Source organism: Papio anubis, chromosome 4 (assembly GCF_008728515.1).
Source record: "Papio anubis isolate 15944 chromosome 4, Panubis1.0, whole genome shotgun sequence".
NCBI lineage: Eukaryota > Metazoa > Chordata > Mammalia > Primates > Cercopithecidae > Papio > Papio anubis.
This window is the reverse complement of record NC_044979.1, coordinates 16,916,618-16,923,876: the sequence shown is the minus strand read 5'-3', so window position 1 is coordinate 16,923,876 and position 7,259 is coordinate 16,916,618. Positions and strand designations below refer to the sequence as shown.

Sequence of the window (7,259 nt, the reverse complement as noted above, 5' to 3'; positions counted from 1 at the left end):
GAATGGCGTGAACCCAGGAGGTGGAGCTTGCAGTGAGCCAAGATCGCGACACTGCACTCCAGCCTGGGCGACAGAGCGAGACTCCGTCTCAAAAAAAAAAAAGAATGGACAAGATGAAGAAATAATCTTTGTAGTGGTCTAAGGAATATCTATACCCTTATCTGTCCTGGGAATTGAAGTTCCACAGTCAGATTCTGAGAGTACCAAAAGCCCAGTGCATCCAGGGACTTCCTGGGTGCATCTGCTCCAGTCTCCCTATTTCCTAACATCTACTTTATACATTAGACCACACTAGTCATAATATCAGCCCTGTCTGCACTAGTATTTCTTTCCCAAGTCATCTGTGCTACAGGTGCTTGTTGGCGTGGCCCAAGTTTAAAGCACAGTAAATCATATCCTGCAGAGGTTACATTCAGGTTGTGCCAGAAATGGTATAGGGATTCATAAAATGATGTAGATTTTAAGAATTAATACATTATTTAAAATCTGCAAATCCCTCCCTTTTAGTCCTCTTCAATTTGTATTGGGGCTGAAAATTAAGTTTGAAACCTCATAAAAGCTATCCATTCTGCAGTGGTGTCCATCATGGAGACAGATAGAATATATAACATACTTGATTCACTCTGGACATGTTTATTGAGTCTACCATGTGCCAAGACTTGATCCAGATAATGGAGATAGAGCATCGAATAAGAGTTAAGCCCCTCTCCTCATGGAATTTAGATTCTGTTGGGGGTGGGGTGGGGGAGACAGACAAAATTAAAAATGAATCATTAAATATATACTGTATGATGTAAGGATTCTTGCTGTGAAGGGACGTGACACAGCAAGGGGCCAGTGAATGAGTATGGGTACTCTTTAGGGTTATCATGGAAGACCTCTCTGACAAGTGACCTTTGAGCACACACCTGCAGGAAGGGACAGGGCGAGTGAGATGTGGAGAAAGGGCATGCCAGGAGGAGCAAAGGTTCTGGGGCAAAAAAGATCTTGGCATCTGAAGGAATAGTGAGGAGACTAGAGCGGAATGCCTGATGGGGAAGCTGGCAGGAGTCAGACAGGCTGGAGATGGACCATGTGGCCCATGGGCCTTGGTGTGAGGGCTGGCTCTGTCTTCTGAGTGAATTGGGAGGCACTGGAGGATTTGACTCCAGGAATGTCAGCATCTGGCTTACTTTCTGTTTTTATTATTTATTTATTTAATAATAATAATAATTATTATTATTTTTGAGACGGAGTCTCATGCTGTCATGCAGGCTGGAGTGCAGTGCCGCCACCTCAGCTCATTGCAACCTCTGCCTCCCGGGTTCAAGGGATTTTCATGCCTCAGCCTCCCAAGTAGCTGGGATTGCAGGTACCCAACACCACACCTGGCTAATTTTTGTATTTTTAGTAGAGACAGGGTTTCGCCATGTTGGCCAGGCTGCTCTCAGACTCCTGACCTCAAGTGATCTGCCTGCCTCAGCCTCCCAAAGTGCTGGGATTATAGGTATGAGCCACCGCACCTGGCCTTGGCTTACTTTTTAAAAGGATCCCACTGGTTACTAGGTGTAGAATAGAAATCAATGAGGCAAGGGCAAGAGCAGGGGATGCCCGTGAAGAGGAGGCTGTTGCCTTCAGGGAAGAGGCAGGATAGGACTGAAAGGATCGCTTACGGATTTGATGTGGGGTTGCAGAGAAAGAGAGGAGTACTCACTTGTTTCCATTTCCTGACATAGTAAACATCACAGGAGGAGTGGATGTGATGGGGAAGTTTTGGACATGTTAAGACTGAAGCCTTGTTAGACATCCAGAGGCAATTTGATATGGCAGTTGCAAATCTGAAGTGTAAGTTAAAGTTCTGTGACTTGGACATAAATTCAGAGGCTACCAACTTACAGTTGGTGTTTCAAGCTGTGGGCTAAGTGATATTCCAAGAAACAGAGTGTATACAGAGAAGAGGAAAATTTGGGGGAACAGCCCAGAGGCCTCCAGAGTTTAGAGGTCAGGAAATGAAGATGAAGGAGCAAAAAGATTCAAGCACCTTATGGGCCAGTTTAAAAAGTATGTGCATTTCTGTGTTTGCTTGATTACATTTAAAAAGTTTATTTTAAACATTTTAATGAGTATGTATTTATAGCAAAAAGTTAAATGATCAAATGCATGCAAGACACACTGTGCAGCAATCACCTCTTCTAACCCCGCCATCCCTTTCTCCATCCTTAGAGACAGCCACTTTTCACAGTTTATCATCAGTTTCTAGTAGTTACCTCCTGTGGAAGAGCTTAAATTCTTCTTTACCATACTTCAAAAAATCATAAAATGTTTTATGAAGGTAAAACTTCAGTGTAGGAACCTCGTGACTGGATCAGAAGGATGAAGAAGTAGCTGGGGATGTGTGACCAAGTTACTGGTGACTTCCAGAGCTCATCCCTTGGAGCACTGACAGTGAATAAGTCAAGACTGAGCACAGTAGAGATCCATCTCTGAGAATGTCTCTTCCATACCTGCTCATTTCTTCCCAGCGAGACGGTGTGTGTGTGTGTGTCTGTGTTTGTGAGTGAGGTGGGAGAGGTAGAAACAGACATACACACACACACACACACACACACACAGAGAGAGAGAGAGAGAGAGAGAGAGAGAGAAAGCTTATTTCTGTGGCTGGGGGCTGTGGGGCTGGTCTTGGTGCAGGTCACACAGGTGACCTATTACCTGTTCTAATGTTAGGGAATCTGGGATCACCACAGCCCAACTGTGACTAACAGAGAGAAGGTCAGACTAGTGGGTCTATACCATCGTTTTAAAATGTATGCTCCTTAAACTATTGGTAGGATATAATCAATCTCTAAATTACTGGGACATCAAATCAGAGACCTATTCCTAGTCTAAGAATGCTATGTCTTGTGTGAGTAGACAAGTGGTGTGTTTCTACTGTCACAGCTATTTTGATGAATAATCTCTAGATCTAGCAAATGGGAATATTTGGCAAGAGAAGCAGTTTGTTAAAATCTGTTTGATTTATTCATCAGATAGATTTATAGTAGATTTCAAATTAATAGCATAACCTAGGGGTTTTTATTAATGACACCAAAGTGTCCATGGGTAAAATACGTTGTCACTGATTTGCTTCAGAATACCCCAACACTCACCCTCAATGAAGTTGCAGGTATGAACGAAACAAGACTGTAAAGCCATACATAATTTTTGAAGCTAGGTTTTGGACACATAAGGATTCATTTTAATATTTTCTCTATTTTTGGTATGTTTGAACACTTCCAGAAGAAAAAGTTAAATAAAATGGAGAAAGTGTTAATAATAGACTCCTAGGCTTTCAAGCAACCTCCAGGCTTTATTTACTTATCCCATAATCTTTCCTTGGAATTCTGTTGTGCCGGCAACGCCACCCATGAGATACAGTTTTATGAGCAGTTTGAAATGAGAAATGTGATGGGCAAATATCAAGTATTGTTAATGATTTATGTAATTATCATTGGATTCATCGCAGCTGACAGGTGGCTGCTTCTGAACACTCTCTCAGCAGGCAGGGAGATTAGGAGAAGGTCCCCCTTCAAGGTTGCTGGCTTTGCTGACCATCCTTGTCATAGGAACAGAGCTGTGAGGAGTCAGGAGCACTGGAGACCCCTGGTTTCAATGGATCCACATCCACTGCAGCGGCCCCAATCTGGACCTGGTCAGTGTTGCCACTGCTGATGGATTTGTCCAGGGAGCGAGAGAACATACGCTGGTGATTAAAATAATGTTTTCTCTAAGTTACTGCAAACTTTCTCCTGTGTAGTTGAGGCAACACTTCCAGTTGTGGTGAGAGATTGGACAAAAGAAAAAGAAAGCATACAATGTTAAAGCTGGCAGGACCTTAAAGACACTGCCTAGCCTTGTCACTCAGCAGCAAGTTGCAGATGACTCCTCCAGATCTTGATGAGGCCTGCAGGCCCTCGTTTAAGAACCTCGCTTGCTGCTTTCTTGCTTCTATGGGGCACATTCTGGTGATGAAGGCCAGCTGTTTTTCTCCACCAGCCTGGAGTTCTCTCAACTTTGTTTCTGGCTTTCAGAGTCCCTGGCCAATTGTCTGGAGGCCCAGAGAGCCACTGTTAGTCTAAGGTCACTTAAAAAATAAGGCTAATCCCGGTCCTGGATTCTGCCAGATTCCTAGAAAGACTGACAGTGAAATTGTCATTTCGTGCTTGGGAAACCAGACTTCACAATGGTTTTCAATGGGACGGTCCATCAAATATGTAAGAATCCAACAACATTCTTTTTTCGGAGTTGGAATGACTCAGTCCTAATTCAGTCTTAAATAAATAATGTGCTGGACCTTTACTTAGGCCCGTTTAAGTGTTTTTTTTACAATTCTCTCCCCTGACTGAGGGGACAATTAGGCCAGCATGTTCTTCCTTGGAGCGACAGACTCTCAAATAGCTCATTTCCATGGCCTTAGCTTTACTTTGACAACGGGACAGTCTATCCAGGAAGGTGAATAAAAGTTTCTACCTCTTGCAAATTTGAATAGATAGATTTTCCTGCTTCTGTTCTTCCCATCAACATTTCATAGGCCTCAGAACCCAGTCTGGTCATAGTGGAGTCTAGGTGCTTCCTTATCACTCAGCAGTGTGTCTGCAAGGGGAGAACTTCCTTCAAGCACACAGTTTAGGGAACTCAGCCCTGAAATGCAAGGGTGGCCTCCTTCTTGCACATCTTACTCCTGGGAACTTCGCTTTCCCCCTGTGCATCAACTCCTGACATATTGAGAAAAAAATTCAAACGCTTTTTTAAAAAAGTCAAATACAGAGTATTTTAAACATGATTGAAATATATTAATTTACTTCCCCAAATTCATCCTAAAACAATTTATTAAACCCCTACTATATGTCAGGCATTAAAGGGAAAACCCTCTCCTTTTCCTCTTATTGCCACAGAGTACATGGGTCCCCCTTTTGACACATCATCTCAACTATGACCTGAAGGTTTATGTCAGGATGGATGCCTGTGGGATTAACATATACTGAAGCAGAGATAAAATTTTTCATAATGGAAAGAGGCTAAAAATTAAGAAAAGGCTACAACATGACCAAAAAAATAGTGAGGCCATAGGTAGCACCTCTAGGGATTCCCTTGGGTCATCCAGATCAGTTAACTATGCAATTCTTATTATTTAGTTGTCCAAATTTGGGATATCTTTTTTGTACTCATTGTTACACCTTTCTTATTCTGAAGACTTAGCCACAATCATTATCTTCTGAGTCACAATACATGAAAAGGTGAATGGTCCAAGTTTCTAACAGTATTACTGCTGATAACATGAGATCTCAAGCATTGCAATGGCATAGCTGCCTCCCTAGGCAAACAATGTAGTCATAAATATGGGTAATCAAGAAGTATAGCAAGGGAGAGAGAAAAAGCAGCAGGTGATGAAAAAAAAAAAAAAAAAAGAAAAAGAAAACCTGGTCTACTTGGGTAATACCCAATAAACCAGCCCCTGTGTCCTGCCTCCAGGACAATAATATAGCAGGTGTTTTGAGTCAGTCCTGCTTTACTGAGAGCAAAGCCAGCCTCTAGCTGGCCTGGAGAGGCAGGAATGACAAGCCATGGAATGGGAGGGGAAATTGATCAACATCAAGGCTGTAGAAAAGAAATTCTATCACCTGGCTTGCTAATTTGTAAACAAGACACTCCTAGGCTGAGAATCCCAGTTGATAATAATTGCATTACTGGTAACCTACAAGTTCTCCTTTTTCTTTGATTATTCTGGTTTTTTTTTTCTTTTTTTTTTGCCCCTGTAGGATGCTGAATCTCTGGCAAAGGTGGGCAGTGAGTGATTGCATTTTGTGAGCAATATTTTACCCCCTGTTGAATTATCTGGCATAGTTTGTGTGGGTGGGAGGCTGTGGAGAAGGGCCAAGGAAGGATGAATTGGTGTGCCCACCTACAAAGGGCTGCAGCATGAGAAGGCTTTGAGCTGAAAAAACACATTCAAGTCTCCCCAGTTAGTTTTCATTTGGATTACCCTCGTCAGGAGTTCTGGGTGGGAATGGGGAAGGAATTAGGAGAAAGTGGTGGAGAGATCTGTGAAGAGAGGTAAATGGAAGAGGCTTGACAGGTATCAAAGTCTGTAAAGAGAAGGGAAATAACATTTGTTTCAAACTCATCAAGCTGCCTTGGTTCCTGTCTCTCTTTGGGCCCATGTTTATTATGTAAATAATTTCTCATTTGCCGTCCCTCTGAAGCCTCCTTGAGGGGCACGAGTGTATCATTTTCCTTTTACATGGACTGCCTCTCACATAGTTTTCTCCTATAATGTGATATCAGTGAGGCCTTTTTCCTTTGATATACCTATACATTGTGTAATGATTACCAAAAAATTACCACACCCATGCCCACCCATGCTGTTCATTAGGTCCCCAGAATTGTTCATCTTATATCTGAAAGTGTGTACCCTTTGATCAGCATCTCCCTATTTCCCCTGCCTTTCCAGATCCTGGTAACCACCATTCTCCTCCCTCCCTCTAGGAGTTCGACTGTTTTAGATTCCACATATAAGTAAGATCATGTAGTATCTGTCTTTCTGTGCCTGGCTTATTTCACTTTAACATAATGTGCTCCGGGTTCATCCATATTGTCACAAACGGCAGACTTTCCTTTTTTATGAATGAGTAATATTCTATTGTGTGTGTGTGTGTGTGTGTATCCACTGCGTTTTCTTTACTCATCTGTCCACGGATATTTAGGTAGTTTCCATATCTTAGCTGTTGTGGATAATGCTGCAATGAACATGGGAGTGTTGGTATTTTTTTGAGATAATGATTTTATTTTCTTTGGCTATATAACTGGAAGAGAAGAGAGACAGCTGGATTGTATAACAGTCGTTTTTTTCTTCAAAGAGTTTTTCATCCTTCTCATGGGGGCTTCTCTGAGAAAGAAATTAAATAATGTGTACTAAAGATATTAAAGAGCGTTTTACAAAATAAGGCATTTTTGGTAAAAGCCATTGCTGTTTTCCAGTGATCAATATCTCTTTCTATGTGTTGCTGATCTTTCTAGCCTTTCTTTTGTCAGTTTAAATTTTTGTTCAATTCCCTAGAAGCTTTAACTGTTAACAGCTAACAGCTGCAGGAGGGAGATGCCTGAATTAGGGCAGGTGTGTTTGGCACAGAGCTAAGCTGTGTCTCTGTCAGGGATACAAACTCCAGTCAAGATATGTTAGAGGCTGTTTAAGGATCATTATGATAGCCAGGTGATGCTAAATTGTAATTACCTGCTGTTAGCCA

At 42.1% G+C, this 7,259-nt stretch overlaps 1 long non-coding RNA gene across 2 annotated transcripts in view; it reads right to left on the bottom strand.

Annotated features, from left to right (window-relative positions):
- Positions 1 to 3,305: 3,305 nt before the first annotated feature.
- The window catches only part of LOC110742718, a 33,603-nt gene continuing 29,649 nt past the window's right edge, over positions 3,306 to 7,259 (bottom strand). Inside the window, exon 3 of one of the 2 annotated variants that reach the window (XR_002520752.2) lies at positions 3,306 to 4,730. This is a non-coding gene — a long non-coding RNA (uncharacterized LOC110742718). The remainder of the gene's footprint in view (positions 4,731 to 7,259) is intronic. The other variant, XR_002520753.2, reaches the window with a different exon arrangement.